The sequence below is a fragment of the Pezoporus wallicus genome, unplaced genomic scaffold (assembly GCF_028554395.1).
Source record: "Pezoporus wallicus isolate ANWC-B61680 ecotype Strahan unplaced genomic scaffold, APGP_CSIRO_Pwel_v1 contig_818, whole genome shotgun sequence".
NCBI classification, from domain to species: domain Eukaryota; kingdom Metazoa; phylum Chordata; class Aves; order Psittaciformes; family Psittacidae; genus Pezoporus; species Pezoporus wallicus.
Window position 1 is genome coordinate 631661 of NW_026636248.1, and position 15631 is coordinate 647291.

At 40.5% G+C, this 15631-nt stretch overlaps 1 long non-coding RNA gene across 2 annotated transcripts in view; it reads left to right on the forward strand.

Annotated features, from left to right (window-relative positions):
* The window catches only part of LOC130593819 (uncharacterized), a 68100-nt gene that overhangs the window by 31308 nt on the left and 21161 nt on the right, over positions 1 to 15631 (forward strand). The gene's annotated exons all lie outside the window — the stretch shown is intronic.

Sequence of the window (15631 nt, forward strand, 5' to 3'; positions counted from 1 at the left end):
CTCTTAAGGCACTACTGGATTTAGCAGTGCAGGGAGAACAGGGAGGTACTTGTCCCTGGAGGAATGATAACCTGGAGCCATGTTGTGTTTAGGAAAAAAATAAAAGGCAAAAAGCTTGTACTCCTGCTGCTGACAAACTGGCCATGATGCTGACTGAAGAATATATATGTATGCATATGTGTCCATTACAGTATCTCTCTGTTGGTGTTGTCTGCTGTATTGTTACAGCTGATGAGCTATAACCTCATGAAGACATCATGGGTCAGAGTAGTGGCCTACTGGGATAGAGCTGCATGATCATCATGATCTCTCCTGTACTTTGAATGCTTGGCTTCAGCCTTCACATTATTCTGTTTAGGAATGTGATTGGGAATCATTACTATATTTAAAACCATAGCTCTGATATAATAAGTCTTTAATAAAATGTGTAAGTAGGAACTGGTTGGGCAGATCATGGAAACTGCTGTCAAGATCGTGTCTGGCTTGGTGGTCCCAGGTACCAGTGAGGACCTAGGTAGCTGCTCAACTCATGGAAATGTTCAAGAGAATGAGATACGTATGTGCTGTAAAGCTCAGTGTTGTACGCAGTCATTTGGGCAACTTAAACCCCAGATTACATCATACTTAAATCATCTTTTGCGAGCAGTAGGGGCACTTAGATTTCCTTAAGCACATTAAGACATCTCTGTCTATTGGGATGATTTTATACCAAGGTTAAGATAGAAGTTTGAGATCAGCTTTTATAAAAGCTTTTCTTTTTTTCTGTATTTCCGAACATTTTTTATTTTTTATTTTTCATAGCTTGTTGAGATACTATATATCCCCTATTTTAAGGAGGATTGAAAGTCAGAACATAGCAGCTGGAATCAGTTGGTAAAATGATGGAGTTGAGAAAGGGAGAAACTGTGCTGCCAGCCTCCTACCTGAACACAGCTTTTTTTACTGTCCCTCGTTAAGTTGCAAGCATGGCCAGCCCCAGCATATACAACTTGCTGGAAGGGTTGTTTCAGAGATGTGGTTTCCAGCTGCCCCTAAACATTGTGTAACTGCTTCTCTGTTGCAGGAAAATATGCCAGAGTGCTGCCAGAACAAAAATCTATTGAGGATGATGCCATGTTTGTCATAGGAAACAAGCCTGGCTCTGGTTAGCCTTGCTTGCTCTTATGGGTGAGATTTTTCCTTTCAGATTGTGTGAACTGGTGCCAAACCCTAGCTTGGCACCCAAGGAGATGGTGGGGAGAGTGAAGAGGAACTGCTGGCCACAGTGGCCACGTGTGCCTGGGTCACCTGAGGACTCACTGGGGTCAGGCAGGCATCAATTCGATCAAATCTGTGCACCCTGCCTTGTGCCTCTGAATGTTACACTCATGTAAATAACTCACAGGTCAGTTGTTTTTCTATTTTGAGTGTGCGGCAAACCAGGCTGAGGCAGCTTGTAAAACGAGTGACTAATTTCTAGGTTTTTTCTTTCCACTCCTCCCCCTGCTGCTCTCCCTGAAGGTGGTCACGGGGCAGTCTTACCCTGGTGACTGGGGATCAGCAGGCTGAGGAAACAGCAAACCATTGTTTGTGCCTGTGCAGGCCTGGTGGAGGCTGTATTTTTGTATGGGTTATGTTTTGGGTTCTAGGGGGCAAGGTGATATTCCCGTGTGCATCTTTTGGTCAGGGAAGTTTTCTGGAAGGAGGGGCCACTGCTGTGGTGCTGGGTGAGGTGGCCACAATTGCTCCGAGGGAGGAGAGGGGCAGGAGTAGGGATGGAGGGCAGTGTTGCCACATGCAGAGAGCTTGCTTGCCTCACTGCTTCTGCCATTGCTGCAGCCACTGCCTGCAAAGTTTGTACTCTTTGCTGGAGGGGTGGTGGGACACCCGTGCTTTGGCAGAGGACTCCAGCTGCATCTCTGCAGCAGAAGGAAAAAGCAATGGAGGGGGGGAAGAGAGTGTCAGAGCTAATTCCTAGGAGCGCATGCACCACCAATTTAGATGTTTCCTCCCTTCACCGTAACCTTATGTCTTCCAGCCATGACTGCGCGCTTGCATTAATTACTCCTTGCTCCCTAGATGCGTTCATTTCAAGCTACCTCTAGGGTTCAGAGTGCAGAAACCGACTGACCAAGGTTGAAAGCAATTAACAAACAGGTTGTTTTAAATTAACAGCTCTTTTAACCAGCTGTCCAGAACTGCTTTTTTTTTTTCTACAGCAAAATTAGCAGGGCAATGCACCTCAGTGAAAAGATGGATTGGAGTTTCTTCTGTTACTGTGCTGCATTTTTACTTTTTTTAAACTCGTGCCAGTTTAACACTAAGCACTTTCAGCTTGGATTTGAAAGCAGTGTTGAAATACACTGAGTGAGTAAATGAATTGTAAATGGCATAGGGTATTGAGAAAGAGCAGTCCTTTTAGCTTCCATTAGATATCTTGCACTGCACCACAATGGGTTTGCTTGTGAATGACATATTGAGATGCCAGTGCTTTCTTGTGAGGGTTGTTTTTTTTCTTTTTTTGTATTGTCATCCCTCTTCACACAGATGCTTTGTTGCATGGACCCTCACTGACTTTATGGCTTCATCAGGAACTGGTTTTGTGGACAAAAGCAGGCTCAGCCTATACCCTGAGCCCAGCCAGAAGCCATGAGGACAGTATGGTGCAAAGCCCAAGCTCACAGGCTTTGATTCCTGTAAGAACATTAGCTTGGCCTTGGTGCTCTAATGACTTGTCAGCAGAGAGCATGAACTGATCAAGCTGTCTTCAAAAACCCGGGAGGCAGAAACAGCACTGTAAGCCCCATAATACCACTAGAGATCATGTATTTTCTATGGGTTTTAATGCTAGGACTATCCTATCTCTAAAGATGTTATGAGGAGGACCTTACAGTGATGGTCTTGAGGCACTTTGCCAAAATATGTGGGTCTTAGGTGTCCACCTTGACTCAATAATATGCTTTCTTACGAGGCTCTAAGCTTTTAAACCCTGCTGTGTCAGGCTTCATTTGGCAGTAGGGTAATACAAGCTCATCCTGACTGATCTCAGCCTTGAGAAATGTTGCCTAAGAGTTTAGTCCAGGTCTACCTCTTGAAGGAAAATCAAGTTCTTCTAAAGTCTCTTTTTGCCATCTAAATAAGTTTTCTTTCCCTTTGGTGCATCTGCTCTTCAGAGACTTTCACATTGTTGTGCTTTCTTAGCCATCATATTAGCCAGAAACAATTCTCAGGTGCAGCTGGACATTCACATGTGAGAGCAGTTCTGAAAATAATTGCCCCATCAATGTTAGCACCAAGTCAGATTTGGTAATTCTCAAAGTCAGTCCCTGCTACTTTCAGGGCAAAAGTGAGCAGGTTTGCTTAGCCTACCCTCAACAATTAATTATTTTGTCTCTGCTTCTTAAATTGCGCTATCTGCTTTGCAAAAGAATGTCTGCTTTTTTTTCATTTTGTCAGCTTTTCGTCTTCCCTGGTTAGTTCTGCTAGCCCTCCAAGCTATTATGTGGCTGTTTTGTGTGAACTCCCTCCAAACTGCCATTAGTTTTTGTTTACGCAAAACCCAGAACTGAGCATGTTTTTTTTCCGTAGTAGACTGCACCCGATCAATATAGATAAAAACCATTACTTCCCTGTTACTAGCTGTCTCTGCATATGCAGCCTAAAATTGTGGTGACCTTTTTTGCTGTCAGACTGCATTGTGGACTCATGTCTAATTTACTATCTGCTACTGACCCTCAGTCTCTCCTACCGATTGCTGCTTTCTAGCTTTGTGTGGGTTGGAGGTTTTTATTTTCATAAAAAAAGAAAATTATATTTTTTCTAAGTTGAATTTCATCTTGCAGTTTTTCTGCTTATAGGTTCAGTCTCTCCACATCTCGGCTCTCTCTGTCCTTACTAGATTCCTTACTCTTGTAGTCTCTGTAAATCTAATTCAAACAATTTGCAGCCTTTTAACATGATTCCATGCAGAAGAAGAGAGGTTTCACTGCCCTACATATATTATTTTGTTGCTTCTTGTTTGTATCTATTTCATATATATATATCATTAGTATAGTTAGCAAGTGCTGATAAATGGAAGCTGAGTGACAAGTTGTTTATGGAGAGGTGACTCTGAGAGTTATTGGCTCTGTGATGATTGAATCCCTTTGAATGGATGAAATCACCTGTAGCACTGTAGAAGAGGAGATGAGCAGGGCAGCATGTTGGAGAAATGCTGTGGGATGTAAATCCCAGTGGTCTGGCACACAACTACAAAGAGGTGCCAAAAGACAAATGTGAAAACAATGTGAAAAGACAGGGAAGTGTGGAGCAGCTCAAAATGACAAAGAGAATTTTTAAGTAAATGGAGAAGTCCTTCTATCTGATGTGTGTTCTTAATTGAGCATTTGCTGACATGGTACCTATTTCAAGGTGAAGACAGCACAATGTGTGTTTTTAATGTGGGGCAAATGCACCCATCTTGTTGATATGCTTCTACTGTTTTAACTGGCTTCTGTGTCAACTAGACTTTATCATGCTTTCCATAGCACAGCCTCTTTTCTATAGGGAAGGCAAGGGTGGTACCATGGGATATGAGGTATCCTGATTTCCTTTCCAGAAAGTCCACAAGGAAAAGGAATTTTTTTTCACCATCTCTTTGCTCAGAAAAGGATGACTTATCCTGAATGAGTAAAACAAGCTTTGAATATATAGGTTTTTGAACCCTGCATGCATACTCCATAGGGAAGTTCAAGGAGATGTTAAAGTCTAAGTCAGTTATGGGGAAGGAGGGGAAAATCTTCTCTAAATAACAGTGATCTGAAATAATTGGAATTCCCCACAGCTCTAGTGATATGCAATGTATGTTTGAACATGGGTATCAAGCTGAAAGAAACTATGGCTTGGAAGTTTTAATTCAGTGGTTTAACAAATGCTGAATGTTCTTGGATTTATTGGCAGTGCTCAGATTAAAGAATGTTGTCTGAGCTAGAAAAAAAGAAAATTGACCTCATCCTGTTGATTTTGGGGAAGCTATGGTCATTGTATGACAGCTCAGGATCTGGTTGTAAGAGTGCAAATTACTCTGGCTTTATGCTTGACATGTCAGTTTTGCTATTCATCTGCCTGCTATTAAGGTCAGTGGTACTAAACTGCAGGGTCTGTGGCCAGTACAGTAGCTTCAGTACAGTAGCTTCAGCAGTAACACTGTATAACAGATGTTTATGTGAAACATGCTCACGCTATCGATTAGTCAGGGTTTGCTTCTCTGGCCTTTTTCATATTTTCACCATTGTGCAAATTTGACAAGCAGAGCTAAAACAAAAAGAACAAGAAAGGTGTTATTAAAAGCATGATAAATCAGTTACAAAGGGAAAGGTACTGTCAGAAAACTAGGTTTTAAATGTTCACCAGAAATCCCATATGATGTGAAGAGAGGATTGTGATCTCAGATATATAAAACTGATTGTTAACAGGTCAAGATATCTGCTTATCAGTGCCTTCTGAATTGTTAAAGCTTGTTATCCTACTTCACAAACTATGAAGGGCCCCATAGAGCAGCATGTAGTGAGCACAATATATATATCCCAACGGTCTTAAGTTCAACAATTGGAGAACAGGTATGGTGAGCTACTGTTCCAGTTATTTCTTTTCATCTTCACTAAAGATATTTGGGACTAACTCTATCTCAGGTGTAATCTATATAACCTATATTTACCAGATGTAACCCTATAAACACTTTATGCACCTGAAGAGTCTTGAAAGATGTCTATCCCATCTTCTTTTGTCCCATCTTCTTGATCTGTGACAATTTAATGGATTAATGGAGATGTTTACCCTTGTGTGTCAGGGAGCCTAATGAGAGACATAATGTGCAATCAGGCAGAACCAAGATAGCGCTGTGAAACTTCAAGTCAACTGCTGGGTTATTGCCCAATCCAGTGCCTAGCTAGCATCTTCCTGCTTTCCCCAGCTCTTTTCAGATCATGTTTGAACAGAGACAAGATACTTCTGTGCAAGCTTGGCGGGGGGGGGGGGGGGAGGGGGGTAAGAAGCAAATTGGAAGGTACTTTTTCTGGAAAGAAATTTCATCCTGTTTGTAGGATGATATATGTGACTACAGTTTGTGGTGTCCCAGCTTTGTTAATGGCGACCCGAAGGCAGTAAATACAATGAATATTTCTAAAAGGCAAGGTTCATGTAACATGGCCTGGTTGTGATCTCATTTACTCCTTAAATTCTTGGAGGTTGCTGATTTACTCTGGAGTAAATGGTAGCAGAATTAATTCCAGCTGTTTATGGGATACACAATGAGGTATAAAGTCACAAATGTCTGAATGAGAGATTTTGGTTACTGAAACTGTGCTTTGTGCACGACTGATTATGGACATTGTCCTTCACAGCCTGTGACTGGGAGGGTTCAAGATCCATTTCCATGTGAAGTGTGTGACTTGTGCCAAATTATTACAGATAGATTTATGATACAGACAAGAGACTGAAAGGAAACAGTATGTCAGAAATGAATTAGAAGTCAAGAAGGAAAAAGAAATGTAAAACACTTGGGCAGCCTGTATCTTTTTAATATTTTAAGTAGGAAATCATATTTCACTTGCTCAGGTCTTTGGTCTAAGGAAGGTACTTAAACCAATTCTTAAATTTAACATGGGCACATAGGTACTTTTCTCTAGCGCTTTCCTGGGATTGGGTTTAAGATTTCATGGAAATGGTGGCAGCAGTATGCTTGGATGGGTTTGGTTTTTTTATCATTTACAAACAGCAGTTATTAGGGCATAATCCATACTGCTTTCATCTCTTGTATGATTTAAACACTTGGAAAGTGCTTCAGCTAGAAGCTTTATTTTGTGGGGTAATTACATGGCTTGTACTACTGACAAGAACAGAGATGGGCAGAATATCTGATTGCGTTAAGAGTAAAACTTCCTTGCAGGTGCTGATATCTGTGTGTGTGAGTATGAGGCAGGTTGAGTTTCATTGTCCTGGATAATTGTGCGAAACTGAATTTCAAGCTGGCGTGCTTCAATGTTTTTGTAAGGTGGAGCACGTCTTCCTAGTTGTTGCATATAAGGAGCTAAAGGAACCAATTCTGCACAGTTGAAGCCACTCAAATACTTTTTTTTTTTCCCCTTAAAACATAAACCAAAATGCAAACAATAGCGAAGATCTATCGTGAAGAAGGCTACCAAGGGAAAATCAGCTTCTTTTCTTTAAAATTTACTTTTTGCAGTAAATTTTACTGTGGTCCTTTTACTAATGGAAATCATATGCCTATACCAAAAATAGGGAAAGGTATTTCATCTTGCATGTTCTAGTTAATTTTATTTATGACCTCTGTTAGAGATATTCAGACCCTTTTTCCTAATCTAAATGTGTAGCTTCAATTTCATACCAATAATATTCACTTGCCATATTTGTGACAAATTGCAATCAACAGAACTCAAGAATGTGTTCTGGGAGTTGTGGATGTGAGCAGGTCTCTTTCTCTCTGAAGTTCCCCCTTGCATCACCCCAGATCAGTCCCACTGGGTAAAGAGGTCTGGGAGCTAGCCCAGAACTACCTAACCACTGACCTACTGGCCAGGACGCACCAGCTTACTGGTTTGCCTGTTGTCAGAAAGAGAGGGTTATGGCTGAATTTGGACTCAGTGGAAACATTAATCTGAGTCTTTCCCTCCTGTCCAGCCCTTACATCTTACAAAACGTGTAGGAATGTAATGATTCCCGAGACATCAGCTTCTCTTCTGGATTTGGTGTAAGTGGCTTAATGTATAGATGGGGGAATGAGAAAAGATTTAGTAGATAAAGTGACCCATTTTTTTCTTAAAGAAAACAGATGGATTATTCCCCCCCCCCCCCCCCAAAGCTTGGTGTGCTAAGAAAGTAGTGATGATAAAAATGCTAAAAGTTATCACTCCTGTTTATTCACTGTAAATGATTCTCCCAACTTAAGTCGGAACATAATGCGCTTGACCGACTGCACCTCGCACGCTGTGCTGCTCTGAGTGGAAATAGACTTGCAGGAGATGTTCTGCTTTCCCAGTTTCATTTTCTCTTCTAAGTGCAAGCCTTTGTTAAATCTAGGAACAGCTGTAGACTTTTTGCAAAGGATCATAAGAAGTTAGGGTTTGCAGAGGCCAATTAGTTCTGCTCCAACTCTCTGCCAGTGCAGAGTTGTAGTATACAGAGTAATTTCTAGTGCTCTGTCTAGCTAATTTTTAACATGGGCATGTAGTGTTTTCACAGTTGAACAGAAGTATTTTTTCTTTTCTCCCTGATGTTCAGCCTAAAATATTTTTTCTTGCTTTCATCCCATGACCCCTTGTTACACTGCCATGTACCACACTCAGCAGCTTGATTTGCTTTTTGGTGTTCACAGCGTGTAGGTGCATGCGGAAGGTTGTTGTATTTTGGCTGTGTAGTGTTTCTTTTTAGAAAAGGGAAGTCAGAAATACACACCATTGAACCCCTACCATGTGCTATGCAATCAGTTACAGTGCTTGGAGGACCACTGGTGGCAGACTTTGAAGGCTTAACAAGTCACTTTGTTGCAATGAGCTGCTTTTTTTTTTTTTCCCTCATGTATTATTCCATGTTCTCCTCACCCCTGTGCTCACAGTAGGAGCCAGCCTTTTTTTTAGCCTCTCCTTATTTGAATTCTTTCTCTTTTAGCTACCCAACTCCATAATAAACTGTAACAAGGCAAAGACGTACACATAGTAAATCGCTTCTTTTGGCAGAGGAGGAAAGTTTGTGCTTTCTTTTATAATCCTCTTTACGTATTCCAAATTAATTTGTTTCCACAGCTTTTCTCCTTTGTATGTTGTTTTAAAAAATGAAGCTATTGTCTGTTACCCTGGAAAACTGCTGTCCCGTACACACTGTGCTGAAGATACCTGCTCAGCCTTGCATAATATGCCTGCTTTTATCAATGTCATTGCCTCTACTTTTTGTTAAAGGGATATTGTCATATCAAACTTGGCCAAAACCTAGCCTCCAAGTTCCTGTGAGACACAGGAGTTGTGGATTTTGGTGGGGTGAGGTGGGTTTTTTTTTGCTGTTGGTTTTGGGTGGTGTTCTTTAATTTTTTTGGTTTTATTTTTTTTTTTAATATAATTTGGTAGAAACAGTGTATGTAATTTCTAATAGTTATTTTAAACAAATGCTACAAATAGAAATTCCTCTTTTAACATTGGCCTACTGCACTGTCAAATATCTATCTGAAGATGATAAACACGACTGATTAGCCTGACTGTTTAACAGAAAATATCAACGGAAAGGAAACAAAATATGTTTATAAAAGTATGCTGTCTTCCCTCATATTGGCCAAAATACATTTTCCTAAGCAGCTTTATCACTCATTTATATTGCTCATTAGGAAAGATATGCCAGTTGCAGTTTTACTGCCTTTACTGTGGTCTGGAAATCTTGTTTAACTCCAGACCACTGGGTAATGCTTACAAAAGATATGCAAATGCTCCCTTTCATGAAACAATTCAGCTGATGCACGGCAAAATTTCACCTAAAGTACCAGTTATCTTGGACATTACTAAACTATTTTTGAATGTCTTGAATTTCTGCAATCTGTAGAAATCTGCTTCCTGCTCGAATGCAGCATACTTCATTTGCATAACCTGATGCTGTAAACCTGAAGTTTAGCTTGTATCATCGCAAACACAACCAGTTTGTGAACACCATCTGCATACGGGTGTGCCCCCTTTATGCTGCTGATGTTCCTGGCTGTTTTGATATCAGCTGAGCTCAAGTGTCAAACTGGCCATGAAGCTTGACCTGTTGATATTAGATAGGTGTGGAGAGCCTGCTACAGCTGTTCTTATCTACTGTGTTTTCTCAGCACTTCACATTAGTAAGTTCTTAAGAAATAAAATTATTATTGTGATTCCTATTTTATTGGTAGAAAATCAAGGTACAGTGTAAAGATATATCATACTTTCAAAGTTGGTGGCCAGGCCAGGAATAGCACATGACGCTGTGGAATTCAGGTCTGTTATTAGGTGCAAAAGAGCATGCAGGCTTGCTTTTACAACTATAAAAGGGTAAAAGAGAGAGAGAGAGGACTTCAAGTCTGGGAGGAAGTTGAATCCTGACATGGTGCTTACACTGCACACCTCTTGCAATGCTGGCCAGGCATACCCTCAGCTGATGGAGCAATTATAAATTTCACCAGGTCCTCAAAGCATTTTCCCCTACTGATTGGCATAATTTCTCTCTTGTCCAGGTTGAGCAGCAGCCAGCTGGCCTTCTTCCAGAAACCAGTTTCTGCCAGACATTGTTTTAGGTTGCCAGCAGCTGTGTCTGAGTCAGGAATAAAGGAGATAGAGCTGGGTGTCATCAGTGTGCTGATGGTAGTGCAGTGTGTACTGCTTCTTAGATGCCCTGCAGCAGCTGATGAGCCAGAGAGGTGGGTGGAAGTGAACCCGGTAGGAAAATCTGAGGATGCGCAGTTGCCCAGCAAAATATTTGACAGAGCATTTGATCTCACATGGAGAAGGGGGGGGAATGTCTGGAATTTCTTTCTATAGGTTTTTGTGCTTATTAGTGTGTAAATCTCACAGTGAGCAGGTTGTTCTAGGCAGTGTTCTCACTCAGACAGCATAAATCCTTGTGACCTGGGTAGTGAGTGATGCTGGTGCTGCTCAGGCAGCAGAATGTAAAGCATTTTGACCTGTTTTCTGAAACACCCCCAGCTTTGGCAGCCTTTTTTCAAGCACATTACGAGCACATTTTAGACCCTGAAGGATATTTAGTAAGTGAAGAAATTTAGGTATGCAAATACATAGTTTCATACTATAGGTTTAGCCTGTGATATGGATGTCTCCACTTTAACATGTGGTCCTACGAGTTTGTCTTCCTCTTGTAGGACTTCACAATACTTTTATCATAAGGCGTTGCTTATGTGCCATTTTAGCTGTTACCTACATTGAACTGTACCTGGAAAGGGCTAAAGAGTTAGATTACAGAGCATGGAAGTGTACCTGAGATGTCCTGAGGAAAGGGAAGAAATGAGAGAAGTAGTGGTTTGAGTCCAGGGATTACACCTCTCCCTGAGGCTTCATTTAAAGTTAATATTCTGAACAGAAGGCTGAGACTTATGAGTGGATTAGTATTGTGTAAAATCTGTGAATTCAGTGTGAGCCACTACTTTCATGCGATGTCTTTAGGAGATGAACTCTTTATGATAATTATGTGATTGGCAAGGAGAAATTCAGGAGGGTTTGATTGAAAGAGGTGGCTGCTAAAAGGAAATAGCATTACAGATTCAAGGAATGCTTTAAGTTGAACACCTACCACATTCATTTTCACTTACTCGGAGTTCTTGCACACCAACAAAACAGCTGCTAAGGGTCACACCTGCTTGCTTTACCTGTACCTGACATCAGACAGACCCTAAGAAACAAATAGGACATGGCAGGAAAGGATATGGAATAGGAAAAAAAAAGGAAGCTTTTACATGACTGAGATGTAAACACGCACTTCAAAGTAAGGTGTGTGCAGAACTTAAATGCTGCTATTAGGTAGTCCAACACAAGCTGCCAAAACACCACCAGCAATGACTTGTGGTCAGCAGGTTTTTGAAGTAATGCTTTAGAAAGACGGTATCTTTAAGCTTGTATGTGTATTGTTTGTATTTCCTGTGTTACAGCGGAATGCTATGATTTCCCAGGCTTGGGAAAGCTGTAGATATTTTGACTTTGAATTGCCATCTGTCAATCTTCCTAGAGGGTTTTATGCCTTCTCAGTTTTCTATGGAACATCTTGCATTTGAGAACAAAAATCAAACAGCAAATCGTATCAAGTGAGCCATTTTATTTTAAACTGGCAGGGGGATTATCTAAACTACTAGATGTTGTTTTTAATTATCTGGATTTGGTAATATGCAACCTACTAATTCAGGTTTTCAAAATAACTTGCAAAAGGCATCGCTGTGGTTTGCCACACTGTCAAACAAATAAAATTTTTCCTCTGAAGGCTTTCCTTAAGCAAACAAACCCCGGAAGTCAGTTCTATACCTGAGACTGTATAGGAAATTCCCATATTATATAAAAGGAAAGGCTGGAGTTGTATGTTTGTAATATTGTGATGTATCATTCAGACTCTGAGAAGAATTTTACTCTCTTTTTAAACATTAGGCTGCAAACATTTCAGCTGAAGTATTAAAACTTAGATAAACATTGAACTCTTGGAATGAGCCTTTGCATTTGTTTCAGTAAATAGACTCTGCAGTAAGTATTTGTCTAGAGAAAGTGTAAGTGTATTTCCATATTTGCTTGAGCTTTTAATAACACTATGAACAAGATGGTTATAAAGTGCTGTTGTACACTGAATGGTGCATTAAAATACCTACGGCAGCATTTAAAGACTCAGTCCAATTGGAGCCTTATTAGCTATCAGTTTACCAAAAAATTTACTTTACCTGCTTTAGAAATCAATTGTTTGTCTCATATATGTCTGAGAAGGTCCATGCCACTGGTCAGATCCAGAGATACTGTGTTCATTCAGCTTCCTTTGAGAGTAGCTGGGAACCATGTCCTCAGTACCACTCTAGATCAAGTCCTCTTGAGATTTATTCATTATAATAGAAAATAGCTCATTATTACTTAAAGAAGTAGGCTGATTGAATAAGACACTTGGGCAAATGCAGGGTCTTTACTGGCTAAGACAGCATCTGCTGTGAGGTTATGATTTTTCTTCTACATTTGTATTGTTGGAATTTACAATGGTTTAATTTCTCCTTTACTCTGGGTTAATTACCAGTGGTTTACTGTAGGTGCTCAGTCTTTGACAGTTAAGTTGTGTGGCTGCATGGGGTTTGATAAGACAAATTTCAGTGTTTCTCCTGAATGGCAGAAAGCAGCTGTTATTAAGCAGTGAGATGCTGACAGGACCACCAGGGTTTGGGGGGATGGAAGTAGACGGGAGCCTTATGTTCTTTTTGAGTAGTTGCAGAATTCACTTTTTTGGCAATATTTGGGGGTATTTTGAACTTAATTTGCCACCCTGCTGGCAGATTTTATCCAATTCTTTAGATTTATTTTTTTGGGGGGAGGAGGACGTGTTTGATTCTTTTATTGGTTGGAAATGCAAGAGCCTTTTTTTTTTTTTATGAATGATGTATTTAGTTCAGAGGGTGAGCATGTCTTTTTATATTTTATGTTTGCTACTACTTAAATTGCTAGGGAAATAGTTCACCGTTAAGAAAATTGTCTTTTAAGTCAGGAAATTCTACACGCAATCTTGCAGGGAGCTGATGTGACCAGCTTGCTTCTGCATCCTGTAAACTCACAGCTTGAGAGAATTTTAGATTTTCTTTCTGGGATCCATGGGATTTTCCCTAGAAACCATCATCCCTATCAAAAAGAGGTTCCTGTGAGATTTTCTGAGTAGATGCAGGCTCAAAAAATAGGACTTTAATCAAGCTTTATAAAGGCCTCATTTTAGCTGTAGAAAAATCCAAGCGCTTCCATCATAGATGTCTATCTAGGGAAAATGATCACATATACGTATGAAATACACTACATTTAAAAATATTGACTCATGATTTTATCACTTTGGATTAATGTTTTTTGCTGATGGATAGTCAGACAGTAATTATGCAAAGGCACATCAACCATCTGTAAAAAGCCACTATTTTCTGTTCTGGCTTGGAAGAGGCAGCATTGTGAGAGTGACCTGAGCTGTGAGAAGTCTCGTGTTTTCCTACTAGTATGCACCACCACTTACATGGAGGAGAAAGCCATGTTGATCAAAATTAAGAAATAGGATAAATAGCCTTGATGTTCATAAAAAGCTAGGGAAGGTCTGTGCTCTCAGCAGTGCAGGTGAGTCCTCCCTGCGCCAAGCCTGGTGGGACCTGCAAGCCCAGGGCACAGCATCAGGACTGTGACCTGCCCTCACCTGCCCTGGGAGGAGTCGGAAGAGGTCCTGCCTCCAGGTTTCTGCTGGAGAGTGCAGGCCTGGTTGTCTCTTATGGACAGTATGGTCTTTCTTTTACCTCAGTTTTGAAGGTGGTGCTCTGATATGGGTGCTTGGGGCCATTAGGAGGAAATGAGCAGATGTGTTGCAGTGAGCTGCACTGACAACACTTGTTACCAAAACCAGCAGTGTTAGTACTTCGCATATAATAACAGTATTATCTGCTGGCATCTAATGTATTATTAGATTGTATAATATGTTGACAGTACTGATGAAGTCTAGTACAAGAAACAAAATTTTTGCTTTATGCAATGGGAAGGAGGGTTGCTGTCTGGGGTTATTAACTCTTCGGGGCAAGAGATGCTCTGGTCACTGCTGGAGACTCCTGGCTCCACTGTAATTTAGATCATCATAAACACTGTGACATGCTATTGTTTCTGGGGGTGAATCATTTAGCTTTATAAATCTAAGAATTTATTCCTGAATAATCTTCCCCTGGTTGTGTTTAAGGCAGTGTTACAGGTCCTTGTTGCAAGGGTACGTACCAAAACCACTCTCCGTAATGTCTGTCTTACATTCACTTGACTCTGAAGATGGACTTGTTTCTTAAGTAGCCAATATTTTTAAGAACCAGACTTTATTTCTTGCTTGTTCATGTGCAGAGAAGACAATTCTTTAGTTGTGGTGATATATTATGTAAACAAGACACTATTTCTAATGTCAAGATTGAGGACTTAGTTATCTTATTTATAGAAAAAGTATTGTTCCAGCAGATACTACATGCAACTCCTTCTGCAGAAAATCAATGTGAGTCTTTACAGCTACTTGCTTGAGAGTCACAGAAGATAAGGTTTCTTTTTGATGGAAGAAATGTTTTAACAAATTTGTAGCCACTTAGTTCTTGGCTATAACTAGGCTGCATAAGGTGCTAATTTGCAAATGGACTGTGACTACAGAGATATTTGTATCTTTTTCTGTAACAGTCCCAATGTAAACCTATAGAGATAAAGGAAATAATAGTAAACATGTTTTTCCCAAGTCCTGCCTTGCATCCCAATCTTTGATTCTTTCCTTTTATTTTCTTGTGGAGGGAATGCCTTACCTTTCTTTCAAGTTGTTCACTTTTTAACAACCTTTCTGTTGCAAATCAATATTATTGATAGTTCTCTCCTGAGCCTAGTTGCATTAAAAAGTAAGCTTTTACAGAAAGCTTTGCTTTTTATGTCCTCTGCACAGATTTCCATACCTGGCTGAGCAGGTGCTCTGACTGTGATGTAAACTGCTTGGATGGGCAGGGGACAGTCCCAGGCTGTCATTGAGAGCCCTAATGTGTTTAATATACTGCTTATTGATAACTATTATGTCAAAGCATCTCGTTAGTTAAAAAAAAGGGAAAAAAAGATGTCTAAAGGGATACTTCTGTTATTGTGAACTCCTGATGGCTTGGTTTGGGGTTTTTTTGGTACCTGGTTGTGTAGCCATGTAGCCTCAGGCTACCTTCAGAGGTTGTAGGGGTGGCAGGGGCTGGCCCGCAGCTATTACCATATTTCACACCCAGAACCTGCAGCTTGGTAACCAGTGTCCTTTAAGAGTGCAGGATTTTGAGAATAAATGCTCTCATAATCTCCTGAAAATAAGAGATGGGATTGTAAGGGTAGAGAAAGCAGCATGTGGAAAATCAAGGGCCTTTTTAGGGAAAGGAAGCAACCTGATGATAGTACACGAC